Here is a 26400-nt window from a genome sequence, read left to right as displayed (position 1 = left end):
CATGATAATACATACATTAAAGTGTCTAGTCAAAAAATAACTGGAAGAAAATATATAATACAGTAGGGTATTTAGAGTTGTAAGTATACAGGTGACTTTCTCTAGTTTCCAATTTTTAATTGAATTTTATTATTTTTACAGTGATATTTTAGTTCAGTTTTGTCCAGTAGAAACTTTTAAAGGCAAATCTTATTGTTTGAATCTATTTTTCCAGTGTTACCTAGGCTAGCTTTTGCAGGGAATAGACGGGTGAGCAAATGTTCTTTTGATGAAGATTTATGTGTGAAACCCATGTGTGTACAGCTGTTGGTTGGATTGAATTTTTTTTTAAAGAAAATTTCCTAATAAGAAGCTTTTGCTTCATTACATTTGGTTTACTTCAATTCAGATGAATATTTGTAGTGGGTTTGCAGGCTTCATGCCACATATTACACATTAGAAGGAAATATTTCTCTTTTTACACTGTTCTCGCTGCCTCTTTCCTGTATACAGTATTCCTTATAGGGTGACTTTAAATTTTTTTCTTTTTAAATATAAAATTGAATTCCCCATCTAATTTAATTGGTGGCATCCTTGGTCAACTTGTCAACTAATTCACACAATTTGGGAATCACATGAGACTCCTTCCTTCCTCTGCCACAGCACCCACATTTAATCAGTCACCACACACTGTCTAGTCTGTCTCCTCAGGCTTGTGACATCTTCTTGGCATCCTTCCCTAGTCTGCTGCTTTAGCTTTATTCTCATCACTTGCAGCCTGCAGCTGTACAATGCTATGAGATTAATCTCCTACCCTCCGATCCATTCTCCACATCTTCCCTAGATTAGTGTTTCTCAATGGGATGAATCTTTGTCCCCCAGGAGAAATTTGGCAATGTCTGAAGACATTTTTAGTCTTTGTAACTGGGCCAGGATGGGGTGGGGGCTTGGAGAGGGTGAAGCGGGGGATTGCTTCTGGCATCGAGTAGTTAAGAGGACAGAGAAGCTATGCTGCTAAACATCCCACAACGCACAGGACAGTCCCCCATAACAAAGAATTTTCCAGCCCAAAATGTCAGTGGTGCTGAGGTTGAGAAACCCTGCCCTAGATTGATTCTTCTAAAGTAAAAACCTGCTTAAACACCTCAAAAACACATTACTTCTTTTAGGCAAAAGCTTTTGCATAAGGCTGATCTTTTCTTATTTCCCAGCCACATAGCATATATACTTGTTACTGTCTGAATATGCCACTTAACTCTCTGGCTCCTGTGACTTGACTGATGCTTGTAGCGTCTTCTTTTCTTGATTTCCTCAGGCTGGGTTGGGTGGTTCTCCTCTGTGACCACTTTTAGAAGAGCACGAATCACACTTAATTGTTGCTTATGAGCCCCCCCGCCCCCCTACTGTAGCATCAAGAGGTCAGGAACTGGGTCTTTTTTCTCAGAATCCTCAGCACCTAGGGCAATGCCTGGTACAGAGTAATGGGTCTAAACTCAGCCAAGGCCCTCTCTTCTTATTCCTTTTTCATGGGCCCTGCAGAGCAATCAGATTCATTCTGGAGCACAGTGGAGTAACTGCTGCCTTCCTGAGTTTGCATTTTCTTTACCTTCACCTTACCTGAAATGTGGTTGATGTTTGTCTCCATTTGTTTCATTCCCACCTGTTCATTCAGGTCCAGTTCAATAAAAAAAATCAGTGATTTACCAAGCCCACCACATATCTCAGGCCTGCCTTATCTTAGTTCATCTTCAGCATTATCACTGTAAGGAAGGCATTGTTCCAGTTTAACAGCTGAAGAAAATGATGCAAATAGCCCTGAGTGGCAGGTGAGGCAATACATGCACACTAATGCTCATATTGTAGGCAGCTGAGCCATGACTCTTTCTGCTTGATTCTTCTGTCTTCTCTGTTAGCTCTCCGATCTCCTTCCAGAAGGCATGTTGGACAGCCTTTGGTCTGCCCCACAACTTTTATTGTAAACCACAAATTGTTTAGGGTAACACAGGAAGTTAATGGTGGGAGCCAGACCTAAAACCCAGGACTCTAGATTTGAATCTTCTTTTCACTTGCCAGTACGACACACAGCGCTTTTTGCTCAATGTAAGTTGCAGTAACCCCCCAAGTCCAGGGTTAATGGAGTCAGGGCAGGTGGGGTAGCCTCAGTCAACAGTGACCTTAGCTGCAGAAGCTGACCATGCATGGCCAAGGAGTATTTCTATCTAAGGATTTTCGGGGGGGGGGGGGACGACGGGGGGGGGTGAGTATTGGGCTGCTTTAAGCTTGGGAGTGAGGAATAGATCTGAATTTTTAAAAGCTCACTGTTGAGGATCAATTGAAGACTGGAGTGAATGCAGAGTGACAGTTTAAGAGGAGTTTATTGTCCTTCAGGTGAGAGATGGTGGCAGCTCTGATCATGTCGCTGAAACACTTGGAGAAGCCAATGGACTGGAGAGATATTTAGGAAGTAAAATTGTCAGGATTTGGCTGTACAATGCCTACAGGGAATGAATGTTGGCCATAGCGTGACTTTAAGATACTTAAAGCTTAACTTGTTTTCTCATGGATAAAATGAGGATAATCCCTATTTTGAGGGGTTCTTAGTAAAAATATGAAAAGTGCTGGACACATTATCAACAAAAGCTAGTTCTCATTACTATTACAAACAAGTTTTTTATTTGAAAGGGTTCTTTAAATATGTAATAGGTTAGATCTAAAGTAATCTGTCAATGTTAGAAGACTTAGTCTTTAGTTCCCGTTAGCCAAGTAATCCCCCACCTCACCTCTTATTTGGGGTCCGGACACCAGGCAATGAACTGTGATAAATGCATCACAGTGCACAAAGATGTGGAGGGCACTTCAAACTTGGGAGGAGTTAACCTATGGCCAAATCCTATCAATTGTACTTTCCGCACTGGCTGACCTCTCACGCCCTAGACTGGTGTTTCTAGAGGACTCAGGGTAAAAAGCAGCGAGCCAGGGGCCAGAGCCTGAGCGAAGCCGGATGAGGGCGGGGCGGGAAGGCTGGATGCTCTGAGTCCGGCGCTTCGGTGGTGTCGCTGGCTCAACCGCGGTCCCCGCCCCCGCCTTTCCGGGGCTGCCGCTCCAGACGTCACGAGAGGGAGGGGCCGGTCGCGGAGTGGGAGGCGGGTGCGTTGCCGAGCGCAGGCCTCGGCGGCCGCGAAGCACCCAGCAGCCGCAGAGAGCGCGGCCCTGCGCCCCAGCAGCCCACCCTGCGCCCCCTCGTCCGCCCCTGGCGCGCGCACGCCGGGGCCCTGCGGGGCTGGCCGCTTAGCTAGCAGGCCGCCCGATCTGGACCCCTACAGCGACCTGGAGCCCCCCGACCCAGGAGCACACGGAAGTGGTGAGTGTCACCGAGGGGAGAAGAAGCCGTCAGCGGCCGCCAACAGGGCGAGGGGCACGGAGCGGAGCCTGGCGCTGCCGAGAGACGCGACCGCTGGTGTCGGTCCTTGTGCGTCCAGTATCCCGGGCCTCCCAGCGAGCGCGGCGGTGGACGGGAGGGCCCGGGCCGGGTGGGGGCGTGCGGGTGCGCGCGGGGGATTTCCAGCTGAGCGGAGTGTGCCGGCGCAGGAGAGGTCGCGGGGCGGGGGCCCAAGGCCGGGAGGGGAAAGGTTAAGGCTCGCTGCCCCCTCCCCCAGAGGGCACACCAAGTTTTCATAAACAAGCCTAGAACGCACTGACATCCTGTTTATACCACCCTGAGATACAGGCGCGGGCTTGAGGTCTGACGTCCCTCGTAGTTGCACCGAAAATGTGACAACCAGCTCTCAGGCACAATTGCCGGGGGGAGGGGGCGGGGGGTGTTTTCTGGCCTCAGGACGGAGGCTGAGGGTCTTAGCGGTTTTCTTCTTTGCCTTGTCAGCGAGGGAAAGTTTTGGGGGTCTGGGGCCGTGTTTGCCGCGAGTGGGGGGTGTCTGTGGACTCAGGAAACGCCCCCTCCCCTTTTAGGTTCTGTTGGGACCCAGGCCCTAGGCAGCCAGCGAGAAGAGCGAAAGACGCACCCGTAACTAGAGGCCAGGGAAGAGGAACAGAGAAAGGGAGAGAGCGCGAGCGAGTGAGCCTGCCACCTGGGGAATTACGAACCCTACTGTAAAAGGACTGATTAACTGAAACTGGGGCTGGTCTCCGACCTTCTGTCGCGCAGACCCCATCCGTGCGATCGTCCAGCATCAGAAAGGTCGCCAGAGTAGTCAACACCCCTCACAAGTCACTCTCCAAGGTTCCAGGGATGTGGGTTCCTTGGGTGTGTGTTTACCAAGGAACCTCTCTGGGAAGACTAGACAAAAGGTGTGATTATTGCCAGGTGTTTGTGCACATTTTTTTAATTGTATATATATTCTCCGTGCATTCTGGGGTGTCCCTGGGGAAGAGGACCCTGTCCTCTTTGCCACTTCTCTTATATGCATGTCTGTGAGTTGTCTTCTGCCCCTGGTTGCATACATGCTATTAACATTTTCTTATAGAGTCATAGGGTTTTTCTCTTATTGGCAGGCATTTATAGCTGTATAAAATTGTCATTACTTCTTTTGGGGGAGGAAAGCATTAACAACCTTGGTGAGTTAAGTGGTGAGTAGAGTGCAGAAACAATTAGATGTGATCGTGGTGTCTGATTGTTGGCTATTTTTTAATAAAAGGATTCGAGTTATGGGCATATACACAGTGGGGAAAACATTTAAAAACGAGCATTTTGTATTGATTAAACCTTTATTCTTTGTTTCCAAAACCTCATTTTGTGTTGTTTTTCGCTTTTGTCTCTGGTGACTCTGATGCTTTCCAAGACCTCACTTGTTTTCACTGAAGGATCAATGTGTTCTTTTGTACTTTGTGGTAAAGGTTAATGGAGACTAGACACTTTGGGTGCAATATGCTTTGTAATATGGAGAAAATGTCTCATGTATAGATCTAGATAACATTTAAAGATGTAAATAATCATACCTGAGTATTTGTGTATAAGACTATTCATAACCTCTTCTTAATTTTATATATCATATTAACTAAGCAATTTCATTATCTCTTAGTTTCAATAAATAATTGCAAAATGTACTTTTTAATACTAGGATTGCAGTGTGACAGTCTACATTAAATAAAGCCAATTTCATTTCCCCAGTCACAATCTACTAATTACTTATTACTATTGGAAAGTGATGATAGAGGGTGAATACATTATACATATATGAATAAAATCAATCATTTCCCAAAATATAACTAATTTCAATTTATAGTCCTAATTTGGGTAGTATTAATATCAGCTTGGCTAAGGCTATACTTGTAATTATCTCTCTGATCATTTAGAATCTAACTTTTACAGAATTAAGGTGCCAAGGGGAATTAGGTTACAAAATCTTTTCAGTTCAGGCATGTGCTCAAAAGCTGGTGAAAATAATGAATTGTGAGGGTGGAATTGCCTTTGCAGAAATAGAGGCTTAGCTTAAATGGCATGAAGAAACTTAACCTGCATGTCTAAATAAGACTGTGAGGTTGGCCAGTTTAGATTCTGGGTTTACAAACCCTAGTGGTTCACAATGAGATACCACCTCACACCGGTCATTAACAAATCAACGAACAAGTGCTGGTGAGGATGTGGAGAAAAGGGAACCCTAGTGCACTGTTGGTGGGAATGCGGACTGGTGCAGCCACTGTGGAAAATAGTATGGAGTTACCTCGAAAAACTAAAAGTGGAACTGCCTTTTGATGCAGTGATTCCACTGCTGGGATTATACCCTAAGAATCCTGAAACACCAGTTCAAAAGAGCCTATGCACACCAATGTTCATAGCAGCATTATTTACAATAGCCAAGTGCTAGAAACAGACTTAAGTGCCCATCAGTGAATGAGTAGATTAAAAAACTGTGGTACATTTACACAATGGAATACTATGCAGCAGAAAGAAAGAAGGAACTCCTAACTTTTGCAACAGCCTGGATGGAACTGGAGGGTATTATGCTAAGAGAAATAAGCCAGGTGGTGAAAGACAAATACCATGTGATCTCACTTGTAAGTGGTACCTAATGAACAAAACAAACAAGGCAGCAAAATAGAACCAGAGACTGGAAATAAGGAACTAACATTGACCAGAGGGAAGGGGGGAGGGGAAAAGAAGGGGGAGGGTCTAATCAAGGAACAAGTATAAAGGACTCATGGACATGGACAGCAGGGTGGTGATTGACTGGGGGATGGGTGGGGCCAGGGGAGAGCAATGGAGAGGGGGAGGGGATTGGGACAATTGTAATTGAACAACAATAAAAGAAAATAAGACACACACTAGTGGTTCATACCATAAATTCTGGTAATGTTCCAAAGTTATTACTCAATTTCTTCTGAAAAGCTTTAAGTAACACACATTGGGATAGAAACCCAGCTGAAGCAAGTATTGAGAATATGTGTACGTTTATACTCACTTTTCACAAGAAACAGAAAAGTATAATTGTGTTAATAAGATTTATTAGCAAAGACCAAGATCTGTTTTCTAACTGATAAGCATTTTTTCCCTTAAACATGCATTCATTTTACATTTCTTTATTATGTAAGTCCTTATGTTACAATGAGATCATATGCTTTTAGATTCATTGTCTAAGATGTGAATATTTGTATAAGGAGATTTTCTTTTTTTTTTAAACATCAATATGTGGTTCCTTCTTGAATGACCGCAACTGGGGACTTGGCCCACAACCTAGGCAGGTGCCCTGACTGGGAACCGAAACAGCAACCCTTTGGTTAGCAGGCCAGTGCTCAATCTACTGAGCCACACCAGCCAGGGCTAAGGAGGTTTTCTTGTTCCTTTCCACACTTAAAAAACTTGTTTTAAGTGGATGGGAAATTGGTTAATTAACCAATCTTGCTGAGCAAGCAGTAGCTGATGCTATTTGATTTATTGTGACTCAGTCGTGTATAGAGCCTTGTCATAGAGATGCCAGAAGGAACATCTCAGGTTCTCTTAGACCAGTGTTTCTCAACAGGGTCTGATTTTTGTGTCCAAGGAGATATTTGTAGTTTCTGGAAACTTTTCTTTTTTGTTGTTGTTGTTCTATCTTGGGTGCTAGGGTCGAGATGAGAGGAGGCAGTGTTAATTATATATAGTGCGTAGAGGAGAGGATGCTGCTAAACATCCTATAATGCATGGCACAGTTCCCTAAAAGAAAGAAATATCTGGCTCAAAATGTCGGTAGTGCTGTGGTTGAGAAGTCCTGTTTTAGAATGCCAGGTGGGGAACAAGAAGACCCTGGCTTCTATCAGGGCAAATTGTTTCACTTCAGGCCCCTATTTTACTCATCTGTAAAATGGAACTAAAAATATCCACTGTGCCCATCTTACAGAGCTGTTGGGGAAAATCAGGTAAATAATGTGGGGACACTGTGAGAACAACACAAATTGCAACTATTATGAAGACATGATTTAAGACATTTTTTATAAATGAGTTGTTAGAGATATTGGTGGTTGAGGAAGAAAGAGATTAAGGCAATAATGTTGAGTGAGAAGATTAGATGGTTTGGAATTATTGAATTTGTTTTGGGGGGGCGGTAAAGGCTTTTTAATGTAGTTTTCTTATTAGGACATAAACTTTTTAGCTCTATATTTTCTTTAAACATAAAGACTTTTTCTCATAACAAGAGAGAAAAATTCACTGTAGAAAAACCAGTAAATATAGAAAAGTAGAGGGAAAAAGTCATCATGGACAATCAACTCCCTTTCCCAGTTAAGCACAGTCAAGTTCTTACCAATTTCTTTGTGTCAATAAAATGAGAAGAAAGTTAATGACAGAAAAAGGGGGAGCAGTTGGTGACCTAGGAGCGTGCTATTTGTGTCCATGCCCTTCATTTTCTTTTTTTTAATGATTAGCATGTACAGGTAAATTCAGTTATAAGAGACACTAGAGGAATCGGCTCGTTGTTTTTACTCTGCTGGCTAACCTCCAGACCCTGTTCTCGTTCGGCATGTTGTTTCCTCTCTGCTTCTTGCTCTCTCCCCTGTGTTCAGCTCGGTGTGCCACTCTTGCTTCCTGTCTTGAAACCCTCTGGTAACATGGGGTTTTATACAGCTGCCATGTTGAAATAACTGGGTTTCAAGGGCAGGAAACTACTTCCTATGCGTATTCTTCCCTGTAAAGTACACCAGCTTTTTTAGGCAATAAGAAAGCATAAAATATTAAGTTCATTTCCGTGATATATTTACTTCTAAGGTTTTATGATCTGTGATTCTTAACAGCTGGCAGTGGGCATATATTTTTCCTTGGTGCTCTCTGAATAAATTGCCCAGTCCTGAGGCAAGAACTGCTTTAGAAGCAAAATGAAAATTTCTTCGAGTCTATTCCAGCCAGAAGACAGAGCTGGTCTCTTTTGGGATATTTTTAATCTGTAGTAACTGAATTTACTTCATTTATTCATTCAGTAAATACGTGTTGAGCTTCTGCTACGAGTCTCGGAGTGAACAGACAGAACAAAGGCAAAAATCCTTGCCCTTCTAGAGTTTACAGTCTAATGGAAGACCCTTGGGTCTGTTCATTTGAGGTTTCTCAGCTATAGATTATACACATTCAAGAGGAAATTTTACTTTATGGTTGTAGAACATTTTCTAGAAACCTTCATGGCATTCAAGTCTGAGGACTAAGAATTAGCCCCCCCCACTTTTAACTGATTAACCCATTCTTTATGTGTACACACATCTCTTGGGTACTACTAAGTTCCTGGCAGATGGACAAGGCAGTTTACATGGAAATAAGTCTGCTGTCTGCAGCCATAACAGTGTGGGCGGGATTAAGAGCATTGGGACCCCTGAAGAGAGCGGAATTGTTTGGAGCAAGTGGTGGGTGGAGTAAGAAGCCACTGTCAGGATTGCAATAGGACAGGCTCAAAGAATAGGTTTTCTTTAGAATGAAAACCAGTGAGGACTCTTGGCTCCACAAAAGGTGTTGGAGTTTTAACTCTTCAGGGAAAGAGTTATTTCTAAGAGTGATCTAGGAGAGAGGAGGCCACCTCTGAGAAACTAAAGAGAGGAGTAATAGTTTGCAAAGAGGGCAATAATAACTTGAGCCCAGCTGGGGAGACTAAATCAGGTCAACTTATACCTCTAGATAGATGAGAGATTGATTTATTGTATTTTTATTCTGTTTTTCATAATCTATATTTTCAGAGGCTCTGGAGCCAAACTGCTTGGTTTGATTCCAGCTGTGAGAATGTGGGCAAGGTACACTTGTTTTCTTACTCATCAAATGAAGATGAAGATGGTACCTATCTCTGTGATTGTTTTGAGGACTGAAGGACTATATATATACCTAGAGATTTTTGAATGGTGCTAGGCACATAGTATGAGCTAAAAATTTGTTAGCTTTTCTTTGTTTGTTTTGGTAAATATGCTGCGTCGTTTTGTTTTTTTAAAGAAAAAACGTCACATGCCTGGGTTGCTGGCCAGGTCTTCTGTAGGGGGCATGTGGGAGGCAACTGATTGATGTTTCTCTCCCTTTCTTTCCCTCTCCCTTTCCCTCTCTCTAAAAATAAATAAATAAAATCTTTAAAAAAGAAAGCTCACTTTACATTAAGAATGCTTTTTAAGAACTTCCGGCCAAGATGGAGGCCTAGACTGACACGCTCCATCTCCCTCCACAACTAAGAGGGAATACATCTACCGAAAACCAGAAATAACCAGAAGTTCCAGAAAACAAAGCTACATGGAAGTCCAACATATGAAGTTATAAACAAGTGGTGCTCATCCAGATGGGTAGGAGGGGTGATAGTGGCAGGACAGTGGTAAGCACAGACACCCGTATTTAAAGAGGCGAGAAACACCTGGGGAGCACCCCCGACTGCACACCAGACCTGTCAGCTCACGATTCCAACGCCAGGGAAGGCAGACCCCCATTGCCTTGGACTGTGAAGGCTGGGGTGGGGTGGGGATGGAGGAAGAAGCTCACAGTGTCTCAGTGGAGAGTAAACCGCAAGAATCCATCTTGGACCCCCCGCCCCCATACAAAACGCCACAGCATGATGAGAAGGGTTGCCCAGTAGTGACGAGTGCACTGGGCTCTGCCCTCTATAGTGTAGAAGGTATGACAGCCCCGCCCAGGAAGCAAAGGTAAACACAAAACTGTCAGGATGATAGAGATCATGGTAGAGATCCCAGTGACATGGCTGACCAGCCAGCAAATATCTGATCTAACTGATTAGCAGATAAGAAATCTTTCTGAGGCACAGTTCAGAGCTTTGGTTTTAAGAATGCTTACAGACCAGACAGCAGATCTTAAACAAGACAGGGAAGGAATGAAGGCTAGTTCTGCTGAAATGAATGAAAACACATACGAAACAAGTGGTGAGGGAAAGAAAACCAGGGATCAAATCAACAAATTGGAACATAGGGAAGGAACAAGCAGTCAACCAGTGCAGAAAGAGGAAAGGAAAATGAGGAGAGGCTCAGAAACCTATGGGACAGCTATAAGCAGGCCAACATCCAAATCATAGGGTTGCCAGAAGGTGAAGAAGAAGAACTAGAAATTGAAAAATTATGTGAAAAAATAATGAAGCAGAACTTCCCGAACTTGGGAAAGGAAATAGACTTACAGGTCCAGGAAGCACAGAGAGTTCCAAATAAACAGGACCCAGGGAGAATCACACCAAGACACATTATCATCGAAATGTCAAAAATTAAGGATAAAGAGAGCATCTTAAAAGCAGCAAGAGAGAAGAAGAGAATTACAGACTATCATCTGATTTCTCTAAAGAAACTGCAGGCAAGAAGGGACTGGCAAGAAATATTCAAAGTAATGAAAATCAAAAACCTACAGCCACGATTACTGTTATCCAGCGAAGCTGTCATTCAGAATAGAAGGGCAGAGAAAGTGCTTCCAGGACAAAGTAAAACTGAAGGAGTTCATCAGATTCAAACCAAATGTTAAAGAGACTTGTTTAGGAGAAAGAGGATCAAAACTATGAACATTAAAATGAAATCTGTATCACAACAACCAACAACAGAAGCTAGGGAATCAAAACAAAGGCAAACTAAGTAGGCAACAAGAGTGGGAAAAGAATTATAGGTATGGGGAACATTATGGGGGGAGGTCAGCAGAGAGGGGGAAGGGGGAAAGGGAGGGAGATGAAGCGGGAATTAAGAAGCATAGTAGGAGGGAGTGGAGTAGACAGGAAGATGTTGAGAAGAACTATATGCACAACCAATGGGCCGGGGGTAGGGACAACTGGAGGGGAGGGGGTGACTGGAGGGGAACAAAGGGGAAAGAGATTGGACAACTGTAACAGCATGATCAATAAAGCATATTAAAAAATGCTTTTTAAGATTGTAGAGAACTGCAACCCACTAAATGCAAAACGAGTAGTTGATGCATTCTATACTAGATGGGTTTCAATTAGAAATAGATAAATAAAAAAATTTAGGCACTTAAGGCAGTTTCTCAGGTTTGGAAGAATTAGTTATGTAGACAGCATTAAAGGTGATAGATAAATTAGGTTCTACTCTATTTTTAAGGAAAGATGAGAAACAAAAATGCCTTTATTTTAACTTTAAATGCCACCTGAACTACAGTATATCATTTGGTAGGGATGTATTAGACTTCCTTGAAAAGTCAATTTAAAGATACTGAATTGCTGTCACTGATTGTTAGCAAGTGGTAGGCTGTTGGCAGGGTGACAGAGACATACCTGTTTGTAAAATGGTGCCTTCAAAGTTGTGGAGAAATAAAAAATCTTATAAATCAGAAAATGTGCCAGGGAGGCACATTTGCTACTTAAAAGAATTATAAGTGTTTAAAGGAACTTAAAAAAAAAGAAGTCTTAAAAAGATTTTAAAATTTATTTTTTAGAGAGAAGGGAAGGGAGGGAGAAAGAGAGGGAGAAACATAGATGTGTGAGAGAAACAATCAGTTGCCTTTTTCATGCCTCTAACTGGGGACCTGGTCTGCAACCCAAACCGGGCATGTGCCCTGACCGGGAATCGAACCAGTGACCTTTCGGCTTACAGGTTGGCACTCGATCCACTGAGTCACACCAGCCAGGGCAAGGAACTCTTTAAGTATGTATATGTATTCATTTTCCCCTAAATGTTGCTTTATCAGTTTCTGTTTTCATATATGTACGGTGCTTTCCTAAAGCATGATGTACCCAAAGTATAAAATTGTACGAAAAGTAGGCTATTGTCCTAGCTGGGTGACTCGGCTAGTTGGAGCGTTGTCTTTACACCAAAAAGTTGGGGGTTTGATCCCCAGTCAGGGCACATACCCTGTCCAGGCACCTGGGAGGCAACCAGTCAATCTTTCTTCTCTCTCTCCCTCTCCCTCTTTCCCTCTCCCTCTTTCCCCCTCTCCCTCCCTTTCTCTCCAAAATCAATAAACACATCCTTGGGTGCCAAAAAAGAAAGTAGGCTCTTCCTACTTATCATATTTTAAATATATCTTTAGTTTCTTCCCCGTGATGTTTATGTTGCATTTATTAATATTTTCTCAGGAACAGTAGTTGCCATGTGATTGAAAAAGAGCCTTTGATGAAATTCTCATCCACTGTGCTTTGATAACAAAGGAGTTAGCTCTGTCTTTTCCTTGTCTTCCCATTGAGAAGGAAAAAGACAGTAAACTCCCTAATTTGTATCTGCGGGGAGCAATAGGTAGGGAACTCCAGTCCAGATGGTGAGCAGGCTGACCTGTAGGCATTTAAAAAAAGCCTTAGGTGTATTATTTTTAGGTACATTAGGTATCAGACCAGTTCGGAAGTATAAAGTAGAAATAGATAAGAACAGTTTGTAGTTAATGCAGGTGTTGTTTTTAATAATGTTTCAAAGTGCTTAAGGGTATTAGAACTGACAACAGTTTACTCAGTTAAGCACAATTATATCTGCAAGCTTATTTGTGCAGTTAATTTGCTCAGACTGTAGCAAGGCTGTAAGTTATAGCAATTTTCTCACCACTGGTTTAAGGATTTTGGGGTTTCATTTTTAACTTTTATTTTTATTTTAGAGAGAGAAAGGGAGGAAGAGAAGGAAGGAGGGAGGGAGGGAAAGAGAGAAACATCAATTTGCTGTTCCTTTCATTAGCTGCTTCTTATATAAAAGAAAAATAAAAGAGAGCTCTGTAATTCATAATGTTTCCTTGCTGGAAAGCTCGGGGCCAATTTATTTGCTTGTTTTAGGGTGCTATCTGTTTTCTCTTACAATAATCTCCCTGCCTCAGTCTCCCACCAGATCTCTTGTCATATGTATTAAGTTCTCCTTTTAATGAGTGGTTCTGTTGTATATGCCTTTTATATTTGAAGCCAAGCTGTATTGACTCCGTCTTTCCCTTGGACCCTTCAGCTGCGAAGAGAGGGGGGGTCTGCTGCATGGGCAACAGCAGACCCTCCATATCACCCTGCCCAGGCTCTGTAGCTTCAGCTTCACTGGAGAGGACACTCCAGCGTCATCGCAAGATGTCGATTCAACACGGGAGGAGACAGATAGCGTGTCACTCCCGAGTCGGACTGCACAGCCATTCTCGGAGGTGCAGATAGACTCTTAAGAAGCTACACCATCGTCTCTCGAGACGGACGGCTGCCGACGACGACGACGATTTACATAAGTAGCTTCAATTTTTGGGGGTGGTGACAGAAATTTGAATAAATATGTACTACCCGCTTGGTTTACCCAACTTAAGATGACAACAAGATGGTGGGTAAAAGATAAATATCTTGTAAGAAACAGGGAAAAGGCTCTGGGGCAGAATGAGAATCATGATGTGGATCTGGTGGGAAATGAGAAAAATGCTTTATACATGTCTTGTGATCTTTTGGTTAACATGTCCGTGTGGTAGGTGACGTCTCCCAGGTGTGTGAGGTGTGTAGCATACCTTCCCAAATGGAAGGGAGCAGGAGAAAGAGGATGAAACTCAGCATTAGTAAGCTTGTACTATATGTCAGCTGTTACACATGCTTTTCATTTGATACTTAATTTAATAGCCAGAGAAATGCATCTTAATGGAATCATTTTCTAGATAAGCAAACAAAGGTAAATAAATGGCAGAGCTGGAATTCAAATTTGAAGGTCTCTGGCATTAACGCAAAAACTAAAACCCCCTTTTGCTGTTTTTATCCCTTCCAGCTTTACTGAGGTATATTTGGAAAACCATTCTATTCTTAAAAAAATACTACTCTCTTGTCTGTTTTTTTTCCTTTTGCTGACATTAGCATTTAAAATGAGAACCTATGTAGTTTGTTCCCATCCTCTTTTCCAACCTAATGCTCCTGAAGCAGCTGTAGACGCTAGGAGAGCCTGTATTGTATTTGGTATTGTTAGAAGCTCAGTAATAAAGAGGATCTGAAAGGATTTGAGGAGGGAGGCAGTTGTGGTGGGGTGGGCGGTGAAATGGGCAATTGGGTTCATTTGCTTTCCTAAAGAGAGTTTAGTGTTTTCTTGTGAAGTATCTTTGACACAGTAAATGAAACTTGGTTAAGTGTTTCTTTATACTACCAATTATTATATAACATGCCCCATGTTTACCTGTTCGGGTATGAGTATACCAGATGTGTTACGAAAGGCGAACTACTTGGACTTGGAACCAGGAAGAGCTGGGTTTGAGGCTGTCCTTTGCCACTTACTAGCTCTGTGATTTGGGGCTTGTAATTGATCTTCAATTTTTCTCAACTATAAAGTGCAATTTTAGCACCTTTCACAAGTTGGTTTGTGAAGGTAGAACATATGGACTAGCTTCAGACAGTGCCTGGGACTCAGCAGCATTGAATAAACACTGGTTCTCCACTCCCAGCCCCCCAAGTATTGAAACATGGCAGAGATTCTGTAAATTATTGTGTAATGTTTGCATGCTTATAAGTGGAAACTTTTCTAGGTGCATATTACTCAAGTTATGAACTTCTGAAGAAGGAAAAACCCTTATACAAATGGCTGGGTTCCCACTACAAAAGTATCAGTACAAGGTAGTGGTTCAGACTCCCAAATCTGGAACCAGAGTCTGTGGTTTATCCTGCTTTAGTTTACTAGCTGAGTGAGCCTGGGCAAGTTTTTCAGCCTCTTTGTGCCTCAGTTTCCTCATTTGTAAAATGAGGATAACAGTAGCACCTGCCTTATAGGGCTGTACGGATTAAATGAAAGCGCGCGCGTGTGTGTGTGTTTGTGTGTGTGTGTACCAACACCCTTTAAGGGTTTACCAGTCTTATTACTTCTTATCCCTCCTGCCTTCCTTTTCCTCCCTGTGTAGGCAGCCCTTACGTCATCTGGAAATTCCATGGAGTCCCCCCTCATATCTTCTCTCATCAGGAGAACTCGGTGTACAACTGTCTTTCCCTCTCTTTTCAGTCCCTTCCTAGTTACTTCATTTTAATTCAGGATATCTTTTTCTCATGTCTAATGCATTCTCACTAATTACCTTCCTTGTACATTTTTGTCCAGCCACTTAAAAAAAATTTTTTTTTAAATGTGGAAACTGAACATTTTCTAATAATGACTGATAAACCCAGCTGTGTGTTAAGGGTACATTTATACCAAGCAAGATGAAAGCTATAGTGTCAAGCAATGAAGAAAACAAAATACTTTATTGTTTATTGAATGCTAGCTCTGTGTCAGACATTCAGATCAGTAAAATGAGACTAAGAATGCTTGAATAACATGTTTAAAGGCATCCAGCTTTTACGCAGGGGGACCCTGGATTTGATTGAAACCAGGCCTACCTGGCTCTTGGTCTCAAAATCCCTGAGATTAGTTGCCCAAAAGCCTCCAGGCACCCCTTCACCACTCCATCTGCACCCCTTGATTAACCTATACTCTGCTTCCTCTCAGGCTCCAGCTTTTGAGGTGACAAGATCACTCACCCGTGAGGTTCTCTTGGCTGCAATAATGTTTTCTGCTCTTTTAGCAGGGCAGATGTTTAGTGTTTCAGGCAGTGTCTGTGTTAAATTGGTCTTTCATGTGCTGGTTTGGAAACAACCAAATTTATAGCAGTATGTGTTGGGAGAAAATGTGCTTCAGATTTCAACAACCAACTGGGAATGGAGTTCTAAAAAGGCAAAACTGCGTAAACTAGGCTACCAGTGTATTTGTTTTAGTATGGTACCTGCATTGATAGACTTTAAAGGCATATCTGTCATACCTGAGTCAGGCACATTCTGGAATGTGTGCACATTATTACACTTATTTGCTTAGTTAGCCTTTGGTCCTCATTTGTGGCTGACCTTTGTATCTCGAACCACAACCATTGTGTTTGACACATAGTAGGAACCCTATAAAGATATGTATTTAGTACCCTTTAAAAAATCAATGGTTCTTTATACTTTTCTGTTTGCCTGATGTATTTCAATAAAAATAATCAATGGAGTAAGTTCAGGCAACATTGAAAGAGGACTGTTGCCATGCAGTTACTAAACAGATGAATACTGCTTATGGTAGGCTGAATTGAGACATTTAAAGGTATTTGGGAGCCAGACACTTATGATAATATTGCTTTGATTATTGAGAGGCAAGGAAAGCAGTCAAACAAGTTCCTTCTTGCGTGGGAGTCTTGTTTACTTTTCTCAGGTTAGAACTGATAGCTCTTTTGGTTTCAACAGATCACGGAGACAGGTTTGCCATGAACCTCAGAATATTTGGTTTCAAGTTTATAGACATTGTCTAGTAAGTGCTGTTTGAGGATTTGTAGCACACAATGATCATAAAATCTGATAATAATGTTAAGAATTGGAAGAAATCAAAGTTGCCCAGGGACACTTCCTTTCCCAGTTTTGCCACAGAGAGAACTAAGAATCAGAGCAGTTATGTGACTTGCCCAAGACCTTTGTGGCTCACCACTTTGGTGGGGGGGGAATGTGTGTTTTAATACAGCATCATGCTGCATTTGTGATAAAGTAAACAAGTGATATGGAGGGTAGCATGTAGAACTTATCAAATGGTCCTGAGAAGTGTAAGATGTATTTGTGGGTAGGAGATTTTCGAGATTACGTCAGAGAAATCAGGATTATGCAGGGTTCAGCCATTGCCTTGGACATGATGAAGGGCTGTGTCTCGTGGGAGAAGAGATGGAGCTGCCCTCACTGGTCCTTGCCACACTGGAAGTTCAGAGGTTAGGGACCAAGTCCCTCTTACTTACACTTTCCATCCTAGTTCAGCCCTGTGCCTGCTATCTGGCAGGTGGTGAGTAAAATATTTAACACATATGAAAGCCAATTATAAGAGGCTAACTACGGCTTTGTCTTGTGGAGAGCCTGTTTGTTTGACTAGCATTGCTTTTTGATGTTTCTTTTACCAGGAGAAAAGCCACTTTACAAAACACACCTAGCTTAAGTAGACCTTAATAGAGGTAACAGTTATACTAAGAACAACAAAAACAAAGTTTTGAGAGCTCAGTATTTATGAAAAGGTACTGTCTTGTGTAACTTTCACTTGAGACTTAAGGCACCTGAGATTCAGAGGTGAAGGACGTCTAGCTATAGCCCCAAACCCTGTGCTCTCCCCTAGGCGCTGTGGCTGTGCTGCTCTTGACTGGTGTGGGGACTAGCCCAGCATGCAGTGCCTCCCCCTTTGCACTCTGCTGCTCAGGGGCCTGTCTGTTGCTACCTGGTTCCACACCGCCTCCCAGAAGCTTAGTCTTTAGGCCTGGTCAAGGCCAAGGTCCTGACCACGTATCTGAGTCAGAATTACGTGTGTTTTCTTGTTCTTGCAGCTGAACCTGCTCTCAGCACATTGTCACTGTGTGAACAAAGCATGAAGAACAATTCAATCAAAGTGTTCTTGGCTGAAAGAGGGTGCCTCAAAGCAGTCTGCTAACCCTGAGTTGAGCTGCTAAGAAGAGAAAAGGTTTTGTTCCTCTCTTTTTTTGACCTTTTTCTTAAGTCATTAAAAAGCCACAGGCTGCAAATTCAAAATGATTATAACCTTTCAATTTCATACAAGAAAGATACACACTTTATGGGATGTCCACTGATCTGTATTATATTTAGTTTCTATAGACATAAGGCACTTCTCTAAAGAGTTATTTTTTTGAATTAATTTTTTGGTGATTTGCTTATCCAATCTTGTTCAACAAGTAGTTACAGTTTCGTATGGAATACTGTCAGTCATTCTTGCATTTCCTTTCAGAGAAGTCATATATAAGCCTAATATTGTCTCTTCCTAGGCAATCATTTGAAATTTGCTATAGCTCCTGAAATTTTCTTTTAAACTTTTATTTAACATTTAAAAAAAATTAAGTAATGTATTTGCATTTTAGAAAAATTAATAAAAATTCTAAGACCTGTCATACAGATAAACATTTCTGTTGATGTTTAGTATTTATTATTTCAGACTTTGTTTTATATATATATGGACCTGTAAAATTAAAACAAAGTTCAAGGAGATCATAGAACATAATGCTGTTTGTAATCTGGCTTTTTCACCAAGTGACTGACTTCTCATTGTTTTGCCCCCATAAAGTAATAACTTTCGGTTAAGGTGACATAATTTTTTATTGTACATACTTTTTCATAGTATAGTTGAATGAAGGTTTATTTACCTAACCCTCTAATGTGGACCATATATATTGTTTGTTTATCCTGCTATAATCCTGTTCTAAACATCTTTGTCTCTCCATCTTTGTGAACTTTTCTGATTTTTTCCTAAGGCGACTATAAATGGTATTGTCTGAAAGTTTTTCACATTTTAAGATTTTGGATACTTATCTATACCATGATTTTAAAAGCACACACTCTGCTTTAATGGAGACATGATAAATCTGCATAGTTGGTTTTTTAGAACGGTAAGTTCTATAGATTCCTTGGCCCTGGGGTCTGTGGGGTGCCTGCACAGTGTTTCTAATAGTCAGCTTTTCCCCAGAGCACCATAAACATTCTGGGCTGCCAGATCCCAAGATTTGCCCTGGAGGTGTGAGGTGGAAGCCACATTAAATTCATGGAAGATAATCCTGTGGAAGAAACAAGCTCTATCTTTTTGTGTTTACCAGAGTGCTAACAGTGAACCTTGAAAATTCTTCCAAGTAAAATAGGGTCTTCTTTTTTCCCCCCTTATGATTAAAATACAGGTTTGCTGATCTTTCACGATAAATGAGAATCCCAAAAGCCATTTCAGAAGACAATCTTTTTCTGATTAGTGGTTATGAAGATTTCACATGATAATATTCCTAGTGTCCTGAAGTTATTTTGTTGGTCCTCACTTCAGTGAAATAAACAAGGCTAGGTTATCTTTGCAAAGACTTGTGACAACAAGCTCATATCTACTCCCTGGGGAGTGCGGTTCACATTTAAGATTTTGCTTCAGGCCTCTTTGTGCAGCTTTATGGTGTGAGTGTTTCAGATTTCTAGATATGAAACTGGTTTGATATTAATTCCTAGCATGACAGCTTTTTAAATACCCTCTTAGCATCAGTCAGAAGAGTCCGCTAGCACCACGCTCCACACATTCATTACTGTACTTTTCCCTTTATTTGCTCCTTTCTCAATGCCTCCTGGTTCATGCAAGAGTCATACCTAGGCAGTCACAACATTTATCAATTAGATTTTTACTTAATAAAATTAAACCTTGTAAGTAATTAGAGAATATAAATAACTCATGGGCATGGACAATGGGGTGGGGAATGACTGTGGGAGAAGGGGTGGGCTGGGTGGGGGTGTGGAATGGGACAACTGTAATATAAAAACAAAAATAAATAAAAAAAATAATTAGTGAAAATCAAGGGAACCTATAGTTAATTAAGCCCCGAGTTGAACTGGGGAAGGGTGAAGTTCTTCCTTCAAGTAAGGCAGGGATAAAAGATCTTATCTGTGTATTGTCCTCCTGTTCTTTGACTTCAGTGTTAGAATGTTCCATTCAAAGCCTTGGTTTCAGGGCAATATTTAGGCACTCTCTTCTATGCTATACTTCTGGTAATTTAGAGACGTTTTGATTTCTAAATCTGTCTTATTTCTGTGTAAAACTTTTATGCATTGTATATATCTCCTATATAATGTAGTGTGGATTTAGATTGATAAGGACTTAAAATTTTTTTATTTATTGATTTTAGAGAGGAAAAGAGAGAGAAGGAAACATCAGTTTGTTGTTCTAGTTATTTATGCATTCATCGGTTGCCCCATGCATGTGTCCTGATGGGGGATCAATTCCTCAACTTTGGAATATTGGGACAATTCTCATACCAACTGAACTTGATAATGACTTTTTAAAAATTTTATTTTTCTTCAGAAATGTGATAGGATCTCTGGCCTAACATAGTGATGTATTTACTGATCAGAAATATGATAATTTGAAATTATACTCACTAAATTATGTAATTGTGTACTACTGTTTTAGTAAAGGTATGTGATCCTATAGATAAAATTCCAAAAGGACCTATGGAGAGAAGATTCTTGGTCAGGGACCTTTTGCTCAGTGAATTGCTTTTCTGTTCGATGTCTATATTAGTTCTCTTTTGGTGACTTAAGTAAGGCCAAAAGAAAAAAATAATAATAAAGAAAGAAAGAAAGAAAAAGAGTGTTGGGATTTATTGGCCCATGCAAGTAGAGCCTCTTAAGAGTGGGGAAGACTCCATGAGCTCCACTGATGTCAAACATGGTCTCTTCATTAGGAGTCCAGTCTCATTTCTGGCCACAGTGAGGTTTTCTCCAAATGGCTTGAAGGAGAGCAACTGGCAGCCCCAAGGTGATGCTCTTCTGGCTTCTATTTACCAAATCTCCCTGGAGAATTCTTGCTTGGGTCACCCCTTGGTCATTCATGGGTAGGGGTCAGGCAGGACACAGTGATCTGTAGTTTAGACAGAACCACATGGGATAAGGGGTTTCCAGGCAGATGTCTACCATAGCATCTTGAACTGGCAGTTAAAATTTTTTTTTAAATTGTTGTAAATACACACCATAAAATTTACTGTCTTCACGATTTTTAGGTTAACAGTTCAGTAGTGTTACGTACACTCATATTACTGTGCAGCCTGTCTCCAAACAGCTTTTCATCTTGCAAAAAAGCAACTGTATCCATTCAACCACCCCTCATATCCCCCATTCACCCCTTTGCCCAGCTCCTGGCAACCACATTATACTTCCTTTTTTTCAAAGTAGTAATTGTATTAAAATTTTAAATATTGTATTAGAGAACACAGGTTATTAGGTCTATAAAATTATACCTCCATTTATAAATTTTAAAACATCCTTGACACACAAAAAAGAGCAATACTAGAGGAGATTGTGTCTGATGAGCTTATAGAAAAGGCTTCCAGAGGGTGAAGTAGTGGGCTTCGTAGTTTATGTCCTCAGAAGCCATCCTCCTTTGGGCAGAGCTTCTAGTTTAAGTTTCTCTCCCCCATTCTTTCTTTTTTCTTAAATAATTTTTTATTTTTCAATTATATTGACATACAATATTAGTTTCAGATGTATAACCCAGTGATTAGACATTTGTATAACGTAAGAAGTGATCACCCTGATAAAATCCACCTAATGCCATAAATAATTCGTCATCGTCGTTGGCAGCCGTCCCTCTCGAGAGACGATGGTGTAGCTTCTTAAGAGTCCATCTGCACCGCCGAGAATGGCTGTGCAGTCCGACTCGGGAGTGACACGGTATCTGTCTCCTCCCGTGTTGAATCGACATCTTGCGATGACGCTGGAGTGTCCTCTCCAGTGAAGCTGAAGCTACAGAGCCTGGGCAGGGTGATATGGAGGGTCTGCTGTTGCCCATGCAGCAGACCCCCCCTCTCTTCGTAGCTGAAGGGTCCAAGGGAAAGACGGAGTCAATACAGCTTGGCTTCAGGTGCGCCGCAAGAGTTGCCGGTGTTGACTACAACGTCGAACCGCCTTAGGGACTCTGGCTCCGGATTTTCTGTCGGGGTTTACTCCCTTAGCCTTTCCCCTGAAGAGGTATGCCGCAAGGCAGCGGAGGTTTTTTGGAGTCAGAGTTTTCCTTCTCTGATGTGCCCTGACTGGAAGATCGAACCAGCGACACTTAGCTCGCAGGCCGACGCTTTTCTCTTGCTGCTCACCTTCTAGTTTCTGTCTATGAACTTGACTACTGTAGGTACCTCATGTAAGTGGGATCATATGGTATTTATCCTTTTGTGTCTAACTTATTTCACTTAGCACAATATCCTCAAGGTCCATCCATGCTGTAGCATGTATCAGAATTTCCTTCTTTTTGAAAACTAAATCATATTCTATTGAATACGTATATGCCACATTTTGTTTACCCTTCATTTGTCGATGGACACTGGGTTGCTTTCACCTTTTGGCTATTGTGAACATTGCTGCCATGAACATCAAAGTGCAAATATATCTCCTCAAGACTCTTGTTTATATTATTTTGTGAACAGGCAGTTTTTGTTTTTTTTTAAATAACTAGCTCAAACAGGTCCAAAACTAAGTCCATTTTTTCCCCTTAAAAACTGCCCCTTATTCTACCTTCCCTTTCTCATCACCTTCACTGGTTATCTGAGCCAGATCTGGGACTTATTTTGACTCATCTTACATGGACTGTTAGTCACCAAGTTCAATTGATACATATGTCCTAAACATCCTTTTAATCCAATGTTGCCCTGAGTGTGTATGCTTTAAGGACTTCTGTGAATAAAGAATTTCATCATCCTACGAGTATGTGTGTTAACATACTAAACTCTCAAGAAGTCTTACAATAAAGAAACTATTCAGTGTTTCTTTAAATGTTGTATGACTCAATCAACTTTTCCAAATATATTTAACCACTTTTTCACTTAATATTTACGAACATGAAATGGTGTAAGAAACACCGCTTTTATGTCTCCTTGCCTCTCCACCTCCACTCCTTCCCTTCTTTAGTTTCATCTCTTGCTTGGACAGTAGCCTGAAGCTCTGAAATCAGGGGCTTTTTAACTCTTTTGTCCCATCAATCTGTTTGGCTGTCCGTTGAAGCCTCTTTCTTTTGAAATAAGAGGACATATACAATAAAATGCATAAGATTATAAATCCTTCACTGATTTGCTAGAGATGAGCTGCCCTCTGGTTCATTTTTAGTTTCTGCAGACTAGAAATGCTCCGTGGGGAGACAGTTTCTGTGGGCAAGTTATTTAACTTCTCTGTCTCAGTTTCCTTACCTGTTATGAGAATGGAGTCCTTCTATTTAAAGCACTTAGACAGTGACTAGTATATATGTGCCCACTAAAATGTTAATTGCTATTTCTTTCTTCCTGCTCTGATATACAATTCTGTGAAGTTCACTATTCAGAGACTGCATGCATTACCAACATTAATCCTCAGTGAAGAAAAAAAATCACCTGATAACGTTACCCATAATTAACTTTTTTGATGCTTAGTAAGTACAAAATGTAGAATATCCTTTGTTAGTGTTGAAGTAGAATGTTTGCTTTATTTAACAAACACTTATTCTCAAAACCTAGAAAACGGAAAATATTAGAGGAAACACTGTGGAAGGAAGTGTGGTTATGGGTGAACGGCTGACTTACAGGATTTTTATTTTTACTGAGACTTAAATAGTTCCTTTTGAGAGTTTCAGCAGATAAGAGCTTGAGCTCCAGTCACAGCCCTGTGACTTTGGGCATGTTGCCAGTAATTTGCCATTTACTTATTTAGAGAAATAGAGCTGGGCTGAATTTGAATATTGAATGAGAGAACATATGCAGAAAACATAGCTTGTGATAGGTGGTCTGTAAGGGTTTTCTTTCTCCTATCTCCTTCCAGGGAAGTAGGAGAGGATCCCTCTGTAATTGCTGCTCGGCTCTAATGCCCCTCACTTTGTGGTGGCAAATTTCCTTCTTACCAATGTTTCCTTGGCAAGCAGTTTTAACTCCATTATTATTGCTGTTGCTATTTTGCTTATTCATATAGTTCAGAAAGCAAAATAAGAGGCTTGCTCCCATCCTTGTCCTTGTCAACACTTTTCCCTGCCCTCCTTTATTAATTTCTTGTGTCCAGATACAGTTATAAGTATATATCTTTCTTTCTGTTTTTGTACAAAAGGTACCATACTTCTATATTGTTCTGCACTTTGCTTTCATTATTTTACAGTATATCCTCCTCGCCATAGTTTTTCTGGTTTTTGAGTAATTTCTCATTAGTCAAATATAACCCAACCACTAAAATAAAAATAGGCTTGTTACAGTTGTCATAGTAGATAACACTTCACGTCATGCCTGCCCCTGTGCCAGGGCGCCCCTTTCCCCTGACCCCACCCTGTGCCCAGAGCCCTGCCATCCTGTTTTATAATCCTACCCCCTCCCTGGGCAACCCCAGGCTGCCCTCCTCAGCCTGTCCCGCCACGCTTCCAGGGCCCTGGGCCCTGAGGGTCTGGAGTGGTAGCCCCGCTCTGGGCTGAAGGCAGGATGCCTCCCATGGAAGAGCCCTCTCGGGCCTGGGCCAACCTTACGGCCACCCCTGCAGCCACAGCAACTCAGTCGTCACCAAGGACCTGACCTTCAGGGGAAAGCAATAGAGACTCTCTTTTTTCTCTCTCTCTTTTTTAAAGATTTATTTCTTGAAATAATAAATACTTTATTGGGATGTGAAAAAAAAACTTATCTACTAATGATGTTATCTATTAGTTTCTTCTTCTAAGGCGTGCATGGCATTGACTGATACCTGGCTTAAAGTCTAAGAATCATGCCCACATAGTTACATTTTGGTATTAAATTGGAGATTAGCCTTTCATTTGGGTTAAAGGTGGATGTATGTACTAACGCATGGCTACCGAACCATTATTATTGATTTAATTAAAGAAAATGAATGTGGCTTTCTACGTTTTCACAGTTCCTTCTACGTATATTATTCTGATGAAATAGTCTTGCAAAGAAAAGCTAAACTAGCTTCGAATCTACAATTTAAAAAAGGTAAAGATTAATTTTCTGCTCAGTTATATTTAAGACCTTGACAAGTAGTACTGTGTCCATCTCTATAGAGAACCACCATGCTGCCTATGCCAAAACTTTTATGTACTCTGCTTGAGCTGAGAATGGTTCATACTGCTTGTCTAGTCAACAGCTGGATGAAAAGAACATGGTTCTTTTTATCCAGTGTAAAGTGGTGATAAATTCCTACAAGAAGTGTTAGCATGTCTTCTTTCTCCATGAAAATATGGTTCTACTTGTCTTCTTTAATCTCCTATCAGAATATCCACTCAATCTATAGTATATCAAATTTCATCATTCAAATGTTCCTTATAAAACATCTTAATTTTTCTTTTAATCTGGTAGTTCATTTTTGAATATAGTTATTATGTTCATCCAGGAGTAGTTTCTCTCTTTTTGGATTTTATCTAATTCTGGATCATTCTCATATTTGTCAGCAACCTGTTTGCAGTAAAAGACACCCAGCTGGCACTGTTGCTCCACGCTGACTGGACTTCAGTTGGTAGAGCTTCCTCTGGTCCATATCCCACTCCTCCACCATCTTCTCTGACTAGCAAATCCCAGGGGGCACTGATGGGACACGTTGACCTCAGACTCTTCATCTGGTCTTTAGATCCAGGTATTGCCACCAAACTTACAGAGTCATGTGCCTTTGTGTTGGGGATCTGGTAGTAACTTTGAGACCATGGTTAAGTCATTTCATGCCTCTGAGCTCTGTTTCTTTCCATCTGTAAAATGAAGCTCCTTTGTAGGAGTTTGAATGTAATGTCACAGCTCTGAGGTCCCCTTTCCAGTCTTAGTTTCTCTGATGGGAGTTGTGGAGGATTGAGAGGAGCCCCCCCACCCTTTTATTTTGGCATTCTCACCAAGGGAAATTTGAAATAATTGTTGAATGACTTAAAATTTTTGGTCTCTAAAATACAAGACATACAATCTTTATTTTATCTTTCATTTCTGAGATTATCAGAGTAATAAGCAGATAAGCTTTAGCAAGAGCCTCAAATGAAGAAATTGCCAGTAATGCTGCATTCTATATTTTAAAATGTTTCCAGAGTTAAGAAGTGAAAATTTTTTCCAGCCATGGATGCAATTATAGTATATTCTTGACTTTTTTAAACCCTTAGGAAAGAATCATTTTGGAATAACCACGTTTTCCAGATGGATGAGAGCTTATTCTTATAATCAGTGTAGTAAAAAAAAAAAAAAAAGACTTTACTGTGATTAAAAAGTTCAAAAATATATTTTCTTTGTCTTTGCACTGAGTACCATTTATTTTTTTGATTAATCAAGTTCAATTATGAACATAGTTATGCCGAGCCCTGTGCTTATAGGGTAACAGCATCATTTGGAATAGGAAGTCCTGGCTTTAAATTTAAGTTTTGCTGCTTATTGGCTCTATTGAGTCAAAACAACAAACCTCTCTTAATCTTACTTTTCTCATTTAAAAAAAATTGGGACTGAAAAACTTGGTATGAAATAGATTTTCCACAAATGATAGATAGCTTTTACGATTACTGTGATAGGGAAGCCCTCCAGGGTCTAGTGAGTTGTGTATCCACAACACACATACAGTGTATTTTTATACTAACTAGCTTTGGACCAGAATTCTTGTTGTGCTTTCTATAGTTTCT

At 41.0% G+C, this 26400-nt stretch overlaps 1 protein-coding gene across 1 annotated transcript in view; it reads left to right on the top strand.

The window, feature by feature from the left end:
• Positions 1-3130: 3130 nt before the first annotated feature.
• Positions 3131-26400, top strand: part of JAK1 (Janus kinase 1) — a 119224-nt gene continuing 95954 nt past the window's right edge. Inside the window, exon 1 of the mRNA XM_090269566.1 lies at positions 3131-3340. The gene's annotated coding sequence lies outside the window, so the exon portion shown is untranslated. The remainder of the gene's footprint in view (positions 3341-26400) is intronic.

This window comes from Furipterus horrens, unplaced genomic scaffold (assembly GCF_987537825.1).
Source record: "Furipterus horrens unplaced genomic scaffold, mFurHor1.1.pri manual_scaffold_3, whole genome shotgun sequence".
Lineage (NCBI taxonomy): Eukaryota > Metazoa > Chordata > Mammalia > Chiroptera > Furipteridae > Furipterus > Furipterus horrens.
This window is presented reverse-complemented; position numbering and strand designations above follow the sequence as displayed.